Here is a 9,725-nt window from a genome sequence, read left to right on the forward strand (position 1 = left end):
GGTTTGTGTCTAGGCTAAGCTAATGACGATTCACGTTATGTATCTTATAGGACTTTTTTCGATGGCGCTAAATAGTTTTACGGCCATGTGCGATTTGAATTTGGCGCACTTGTATATAATAGTTTTTAGATTCAATAGACGACTGCTTCAATAGCAGGAAATTTACTTGACTAGAGAAATCGACTTGACTCCACCACTTTATAGTTAAGTCGGCTGGAGAGCAGAAGTGAGCTTCGGCGACCTTCTCCCAGTTTGTAGTTTTTTTAAGTGTTAAAATAATTGGATTTTGTCGCCAGGGGCAGACACTCTGCTTCCTGAGCATTCGTTTAATTTTCCAAAAGCGTCCAAAAAGACGCTTTTTATTTTGGGCTTTAAGCCATTTTTGCTGCCACAACGCTCGTCCTCGCCCGCCAGTAACTGGCAGTTAAACGGAGTACAGGGGAATTATTTCCGGCCTACCTGCGTGCGGTGACGCACGATCGGGCAGAGTACCGGACCGCCGACGCCCCTCCGCACCTATAGTCCGGCGAATATTTAGGACAGCGAGCTAACGTCGACGATTGGCCAGGAGAAACCACCGTCGACGAATAAAACCTGCGCAGGTACGTTTCTGAGTTCATGGCCATGATCACACACACACACATACACACACACACTTGACGAGCATTTTTGTGAAATAATATACATTTAAAATGAATTCGATTGTTTATTGTTCTTGTTTTCGTTCTTTTGATTAGTTAATTAATAAATTCATTTCAAACACTATTAATTGTTCGGTTGTTGTAGTTTATTCAGTTCTTTAGTCTTTTTGAGTAAGTTTCCGTTATTGTTTTAGTCTGTATGATTTGTGTATTAAGTTTAGTGCGTTTAGGGTTTAATTGAGTCAGCGGCCGTTCGAAGAAGCCCTTGAGTGAAGAGTCGTCAATTTAGTCGGGCAAACATTGGAATGAACCGGTGGTCTCTCGTACGCGAGAGTGGCGCAAAAGCCGCCGCGTTTTAGAACTTCTCGAGCTAATTCGACGAACGGTTACATTGGCGCCCAACGTCAAAAACTATAAATTTCTAAATTATATAGAAATTTGTTTGTTTGTTTTAATTTTTTGTATTTTTGATTAGTTTTTTATATTGAATTTTGGTTTTTGGTTTAGGTTGAATTGAATTTGTATAGTTTTAAAGATATTTTTGAATTTCTCATTTGATTTTTATTAATTTTTAGTTTTGATTACGATTTTGAATTCAATTGAGTTTGATTCAGTTTTTTTTATTAGTTTCGTACAATTTTCTTTAGTTTTTCGGTATTTCAGACTTTATTTCGTTAAATTTTTAGTTCAGTTCAGTTTTTTAAGTTACTTTACGTTCAGTTGAGTCAGATTTGATGCAAAGCTCTACTTTTAGCATAAATTGCATGACAAAAGTTTAAATTTTATGTTTTCCCAGTGCATTAAAATTTTTGGTATTTTTTTAGGCATCAGACTGAATTTTCAAGAATTCGAGATCAATTTTCTTTGAATAATGGTAAAAATATATAAACAGAAAAGCGTTTTCGACGTTTTTCTCTTTTTAAGCAAAATTACTATCGAATTCGATTATTTTTTGAATTCGTTGTTTAGTTTTGTGGGTTTGAGACGTGTTTGGAAGACAGCTTTTAGCTTGTCCACCAAATGGGTTTTTTTCGCTTATTTTTTTTTGTTAGCGTAAAGGCTTACTAGCTATTTTAGTATTCTTACTTATATTACGTTAGTTTTTAATCTATAATTAGTCGAAAATGAAATGAACTCACCCGTTAAATCGATTTTGTGTTGCGAAGATCGCCGTCGTGGATCCCGGGCTTACCCAAATACCGTCGAAATTTGGTCGCCATCGTGATAATTACACATCGTTGTTATTGATTCAGGTCACTCCGTCGTCCTTGGATTATTCGTTTCCGTGCTAATGTCCGGGGTGCCAAATAACAGCTTTGTTCTCCGAAATTAAATGTTCCATCGTCGATTTCGTTTCTCATTGGAATTTCCCACGTAGGCCAAAGGATCTTTTGCATCGAGAAGGAGAAGGCACATCTTTAGCGTCCCCGACTGGCGTTATCTAATTTTCATCCGTTTTTTTTCTATTTCTTTCGCGTTCCATCACAACCGGTATCGCCGTCGGTGAATGTTTAGTCGTAAATGCATCGTAATCTGTAAAAACGAAATGATATTAACAGTTGCGGTTTATGTTTACATTTTCGTTAGATTTTTTTTATTTTGGTTATTTTGATTCGACGGAAAGGGCTTCCCGAAAGAAACTTCTAATTTGCACTTATTAGTCTTGGGTTTTGGGTACATTCCCCAGACTACAACCGTAATAAAAAGGCAATCAATCTAATCGCGCCGAGAGCAGAACAGAGTCCGTTAGCGATGATTACTTTTCTACGTAGCGAACACTATAGAAAAGAGTCGCCATGTTGAACTCTCACGAAATTCTATGTTTACTTTACCTTTTTACCGTTTGCTGAATTTGTTCCTTTCTCGACGAAGTCCCGCGACGAATACCTGTAAATAAAACCATAAAGCAATTATTTCTTAAGACTAAATTAGAAAAGGATTAAATACTCCCCCGGTTTATCCGATGAGTTAATTTGTTTTCCTCCGGACTCCGCGACCGCGACCGCGACGACGATCACCACCGATTTTGACTTTTATTTTTGTTTTTCTTTTTTCGTTCCTTTTTCGTCTCGCGTCGGTGACAGCGCAGACGTCACTCGCGTTGACAGTACGTTTCGTTCGTTTCATTGCAGTTGGTAGTAGAACTTGCATGCAAGATTTTATGCTGTCAGTTTACATTGGATGTTTACATAGAGCTGTGTGTTATTTTTTGCAGATTCTGAGTTTTGTCAAACTAAGTTTGATGTTTAGAATTTATTTCTGCTTACGTTTATGCAGTACTTGATTGCAGATGAGTCAAACAGAGTTTTGATGTGCAATCAGCTGCGGTTTAGTTCCGTTACGTTAAGGAGAGTCAGGGAGGAGGTCAGACGCAATGGGCTGATGGACTCTGACGATCCGAGTTTAAGCAGTTTGGTTTGCGATTGTGTCAACAAGAGTGTTGATGATGCAACCAGCTGTAGTTCCGTTACGTTAAGGAGAATCAGGGAGGAGGTCAGACGCAATGAGCTGATGGACTCTGATGATCCGAGTTTAAACAGTTAGATTTGCGAATGCGTCAACGAGGGTGTTGATGATGCAATCAACTGTAGTTAAGATCACGGCTATGTAAGTTTTTTTGACATTGAGGAATTTCCATTGTGGTAATCGTTCAAGGAGTAACGGTTATGTAAGTTGTTGGACAGTGGAAAATTCCCTTTGTGGTAGTCGTGTTCGAGTCATCCGTGTTGTAAATTGCTCTATGACCATCAATGTAAACTGGACATAAGTTTTGTGTTTTACGTTAAGTTTTGATTCAACTGAGTAGTTTCTTTCGAGTATTTTGTGAGTTATGAAAATTTGATCAGTTTCTCTGATCAAATTTTCATAAAACTGGGTGGTGTGATGTAACGTTTTGACGTTTTTATTCTGTTTAAGTAAAATAAAGTTTGAATTCAGTTTGATAAATTTGGATAAATCTTTTTTTTATTATTTAAAATTTCTATTTCAAAGTTCGTTTCTTTAAATTATTACTATTTTAGTTAATTTGTAGCTTTTGACGTTTTTATCTTTTTTAAGTAAAATCTCGTTAATTAGATTCGTTGAATTTGGCTTGGAGTTTGAACCGTTTCCTATAATAGAGATTATCCGTTTCATGTAAGGTTTGTGTCTAGGCTAAGCTAATGACGATTCACGTTATGTATCTTATAGGACTTTTTTCGATGGCGCTAAATAGTTTTACGGCCATGTGCGATTTGAATTTGGCGCACTTGTATATAATAGTTTTTAGATTCAATAGACGACTGCTTCAATAGCAGGAAATTTACTTGACTAGAGAAATCGACTTGACTCCACCACTTTATAGTTAAGTCGGCTGGAGAGCAGAAGTGAGCTTCGGCGACCTTCTCCCAGTTTGTAGTTTTTTTAAGTGTTAAAATAATTGGATTTTGTCGCCAGGGGCAGACACTCTGCTTCCTGAGCATTCGTTTAATTTTCCAAAAGCGTCCAAAAAGACGCTTTTTATTTTGGGCTTTAAGCCATTTTTGCTGCCACAACGCTCGTCCTCGCCCGCCAGTAACTGGCAGTTAAACGGAGTACAGGGGAATTATTTCCGGCCTACCTGCGTGCGGTGACGCACGATCGGGCAGAGTACCGGACCGCCGACGCCCCTCCGCACCTATAGTCCGGCGAATATTTAGGACAGCGAGCTAACGTCGACGATTGGCCAGGAGAAACCACCGTCGACGAATAAAACCTGCGCAGGTACGTTTCTGAGTTCATGGCCATGATCACACACACACACATACACACACACACTTGACGAGCATTTTTGTGAAATAATATACATTTAAAATGAATTCGATTGTTTATTGTTCTTGTTTTCGTTCTTTTGATTAGTTAATTAATAAATTCATTTCAAACACTATTAATTGTTCGGTTGTTGTAGTTTATTCAGTTCTTTAGTCTTTTTGAGTAAGTTTCCGTTATTGTTTTAGTCTGTATGATTTGTGTATTAAGTTTAGTGCGTTTAGGGTTTAATTGAGTCAGCGGCCGTTCGAAGAAGCCCTTGAGTGAAGAGTCGTCAATTTAGTCGGGCAAACATTGGAATGAACCGGTGGTCTCTCGTACGCGAGAGTGGCGCAAAAGCCGCCGCGTTTTAGAACTTCTCGAGCTAATTCGACGAACGGTTACAAAATCTTTTCTTCTTATCAGATAGAAGGATGTTGAAATATCTAAACTGTCATTTTGAACTGTCAAGAAACCGCACCACAGAGCCGCACGGGCCGTTCAAAGTGGAATTCACTGGAGTGTTTTCACCCGGGTGAAAATCTCTTTGCGCCCTGCGTGTGGCTCTGCGGTGCGGTTTTTTGACAGTTCGAAATGAAATTTGAATTATTTCAACATCCTTCTATCTGATAAGATGAAATGATTTCTTATTTACAATGTGCTAGATGGTGTAAATTCAAAGAGCAGAATTTTCATACGCTCAGTGTGGGCAAGCCTGTTTGTCTATGCGGGGAATCACTGAGAAAAAAAAATGATTTAACTCTAGCAGCTCGTGCAAAACAAATTGATTTTATTTATACAAAAAGCGCCCTAAGGTTAAATGCCGAAAGATTTCCAAACTTGCTTTTCATATTACGTAGTTGATGTAGTTGATGAAACTTACCAAAAGATTTTTCAAGATTTACAGATGTTATGTTTACCCTAACATAATTTTACTATCATTAAAGAAAGATTTTTAAATCGTGAACTTTGAATAAGTCGTTTCCCATTTTTTTTTTCATACTCTATGACCGGCTCCTTAATATTCTGAAAAAACTCACTATGCAGCAAAAAACAAAAAAAAAAAAGAATTTGAAAAAGTATGAGAAATAGATGTTTTCGGTTCTACCCAAGACTTTACCATTTCAAACAATAGCTTCATCATCAGAACAGAAGTAATTAAGTGTAATTCAACGATTGTTTACTTAAGACGCCGATATTTACTTCACTTTTGTGTAAATTTCGACTTAGGCTGAAGAAAGCGAGATCAAACTATGATGTTGTGTTAGTTCACTCTCATAGGTCTCACTTGCCCCAGATGCTGAAATGCACTGGGGCAAGTTAGAGCAGTTAACTAAAGGTAATAAATGAAAATAAATTACAGTTTTTTCGCTTCCTGAAACCGAAAAAGTTTTACTTTATTTGTTATTTTATTTTTAAACGACGAATGTAGTAGAGTACGTTAATCTCACTTAGTGAATTGAAAATTACATATGATCAACAATAACATGTATGGACTCTTTATGATGAGAGCAATGGTATTTTTTTAATTCAAAGTATCCGTTGGTGGGATACCTATGTTTTCTATGAAGAATGTTTTCCTTAAAACTAAAAAATAAAAAGAAAATATAGCTGTAGGTCTCACTTGCCCCGAATTCTCACTTGCCCCGGGGTACCTTACCTTTTTATTACTATAAAATTAAACTTTTTTTGCTTAAAAACAGAGATTTTCTTTTTTCATGACATTTGAATCCAGAAGAGCTTACGAATTTCATGTTTCAACAACTGTTTCGTCCAGCGGTTGATAAGACTCCTACGTTGTGTACTTTTTTCTCTCCCCGGAGACAAGAGGAAGACGAACTACTTCTCTGCTACTTCAGTTTTATTGGCGCACCACAGAGAGGCAGTGCTCCTGCTCTGTGGTGGTATATAGCTTACAACTAACATTACATGGAATGAGCTGCCGCTTTTATAGGCGGCAGCGATAGTACGGACAATACAGAATGTTAACAACCATGTGCACAAAGGTGCAATGCGCTTGCAATCTAGCACCACGCAGCCCGGTTCGACTGTAACAATAGTCACTGGGCTGCTTGCTGCTAGCAGCGAAATAAAGAGTACACAAAACTATACAAATTGAATGAGCACCACTGCGCCGCTGCTGCGGCTGAGGTGCCAGGGTGACGCCGTTGATGTGATGCGCCAACAACAACTTTTGAAAAATAAGGCGCAGCCAATGCGGTAAGTGTACGGGTACTCCGCATGACGGCATGACCATTCTGAGGGTAACGAGTTCGTTTCCCGGTAACAGTTGATTGCACCTAAGATTATATATAATACTCACTCAGTATACTCAGTATACTCAGGGTCTCAAATTATAATTTAAGCTTGCGATGAAATCTTCCATTCTAAACAGCTGAAAGGCTGAACATTCAGCCTGATTGGCGCAATTTTTTCTGGGCTGAGAGATTTAATGTAACGACTATACTTGCCCATATAGCCGAGGCGGTAAACGCACGGGTATTCAGCATGACCATGCTGAGGATGACGGGTTCGATTCCCGGTCGGTCCAGGATCTTTTCGTAAAGGAAATTTCCTTGACTTCCACACGATATACACATGCAAAATGGTCATTGGCAGAGGAAGCTCTCAGTTAATAACTGTGGAAGTGCTCATAGAACACTAAGCTGAGAAGCAGGCTTTGTCCCAGTGAGGACGTTACGCCAAGAAGAGGAGAGGAGAGGACTATACTTGCCTCTAAATTTTTCATACCACAATCCATCAAATCTCAAACAATTCTGCACCAGTAAGACAAACCAAATTAAACTTTTTACAGATGAAAATTTCCCCCAAACAGCCGTCGAATTGGTCGATTGTTGCACTGACGCTTGTATTAGCATAACACAGGTAGGTTGACTTGGCTTTAATGAATGAATGAATAAACGAATTAATTAAATAATAATCATTCATCCATTCATTCATTACTCTGTCTACTCTGTCTACTCTGTCTACTCTGTCTACTCTGTCTACTCTGTCTACTCTGTCTACTCTGTCTACTCTGTCTACTCTGTCTACTCTGTCTACTCTGTCTACTCTGTCTACTCTGTCTACTCTGTCTACTCTGTCTACTCTGTCTACTCTGTCTACTCTGTCTACTCTGTCTACTCTGTCTACTCTGTCTACTCTGTCTACTCTGTCTACTCTGTCTACTCTGTCTACTCTGTCTACTCTGTCTACTCTGTCTACTCTGTCTACTCTGTCTACTCTGTCTACTCTGTCTACTCTGTCTACTCTGTCTACTCTGTCTACTCTGTCTACTCTGTCTACTCTGTCTACTCTGTCTACTCTGTCTACTCTGTCTACTCTGTCTACTCTGTCTACTCTGTCTACTCTGTCTACTCTGTCTACTCTGTCTACTCTGTCTACTCTGTCTACTCTGTCTACTCTGTCTACTCTGTCTACTCTGTCTACTCTGTCTACTCTGTCTACTCTGTCTACTCTGTCTACTCTGTCTACTCTGTCTACTCTGTCTACTCTGTCTACTCTGTCTACTCTGTCTACTCTGTCTACTCTGTCTACTCTGTCTACTCTGTCTACTCTGTCTACTCTGTCTACTCTGTCTACTCTGTCTACTCTGTCTACTCTGTCTACTCTGTCTACTCTGTCTACTCTGTCTACTCTGTCTACTCTGTCTACTCTGTCTACTCTGTCTACTCTGTCTACTCTGTCTACTCTGTCTACTCTGTCTACTCTGTCTACTCTGTCTACTCTGTCTACTCTGTCTACTCTGTCTACTCTGTCTACTCTGTCTACTCTGTCTACTCTGTCTACTCTGTCTACTCTGTCTACTCTGTCTACTCTGTCTACTCTGTCTACTCTGTCTACTCTGTCTACTCTGTCTACTCTGTCTACTCTGTCTACTCTGTCTACTCTGTCTACTCTGTCTACTCTGTCTACTCTGTCTACTCTGTCTACTCTGTCTACTCTGTCTACTCTGTCTACTCTGTCTACTCTGTCTACTCTGTCTACTCTGTCTACTCTGTCTACTCTGTCTACTCTGTCTACTCTGTCTACTCTGTCTACTCTGTCTACTCTGTCTACTCTGTCTACTCTGTCTACTCTGTCTACTCTGTCTACTCTGTCTACTCTGTCTACTCTGTCTACTCTGTCTACTCTGTCTACTCTGTCTACTCTGTCTACTCTGTCTACTCTGTCTACTCTGTCTACTCTGTCTACTCTGTCTACTCTGTCTACTCTGTCTACTCTGTCTACTCTGTCTACTCTGTCTACTCTGTCTACTCTGTCTACTCTGTCTACTCTGTCTACTCTGTCTACTCTGTCTACTCTGTCTACTCTGTCTACTCTGTCTACTCTGTCTACTCTGTCTACTCTGTCTACTCTGTCTACTCTGTCTACTCTGTCTACTCTGTCTACTCTGTCTACTCTGTCTACTCTGTCTACTCTGTCTACTCTGTCTACTCTGTCTACTCTGTCTACTCTGTCTACTCTGTCTACTCTGTCTACTCTGTCTACTCTGTCTACTCTGTCTACTCTGTCTACTCTGTCTACTCTGTCTACTCTGTCTACTCTGTCTACTCTGTCTACTCTGTCTACTCTGTCTACTCTGTCTACTCTGTCTACTCTGTCTACTCTGTCTACTCTGTCTACTCTGTCTACTCTGTCTACTCTGTCTACTCTGTCTACTCTGTCTACTCTGTCTACTCTGTCTACTCTGTCTACTCTGTCTACTCTGTCTACTCTGTCTACTCTGTCTACTCTGTCTACTCTGTCTACTCTGTCTACTCTGTCTACTCTGTCTACTCTGTCTACTCTGTCTACTCTGTCTACTCTGTCTACTCTGTCTACTCTGTCTACTCTGTCTACTCTGTCTACTCTGTCTACTCTGTCTACTCTGTCTACTCTGTCTACTCTGTCTACTCTGTCTACTCTGTCTACTCTGTCTACTCTGTCTACTCTGTCTACTCTGTCTACTCTGTCTACTCTGTCTACTCTGTCTACTCTGTCTACTCTGTCTACTCTGTCTACTCTGTCTACTCTGTCTACTCTGTCTACTCTGTCTACTCTGTCTACTCTGTCTACTCTGTCTACTCTGTCTACTCTGTCTACTCTGTCTACTCTGTCTACTCTGTCTACTCTGTCTACTCTGTCTACTCTGTCTACTCTGTCTACTCTGTCTACTCTGTCTACTCTGTCTACTCTGTCTACTCTGTCTACTCTGTCTACTCTGTCTACTCTGTCTACTCTGTCTACTCTGTCTACTCTGTCTACTCTGTCTACTCTGTCTACTCTGTCTACTCTGTCTACTCTGTCTACTCTGTC

Source organism: Aedes albopictus, chromosome 2, assembly GCF_035046485.1.
Source record: "Aedes albopictus strain Foshan chromosome 2, AalbF5, whole genome shotgun sequence".
Taxonomy (NCBI): domain Eukaryota; kingdom Metazoa; phylum Arthropoda; class Insecta; order Diptera; family Culicidae; genus Aedes; species Aedes albopictus.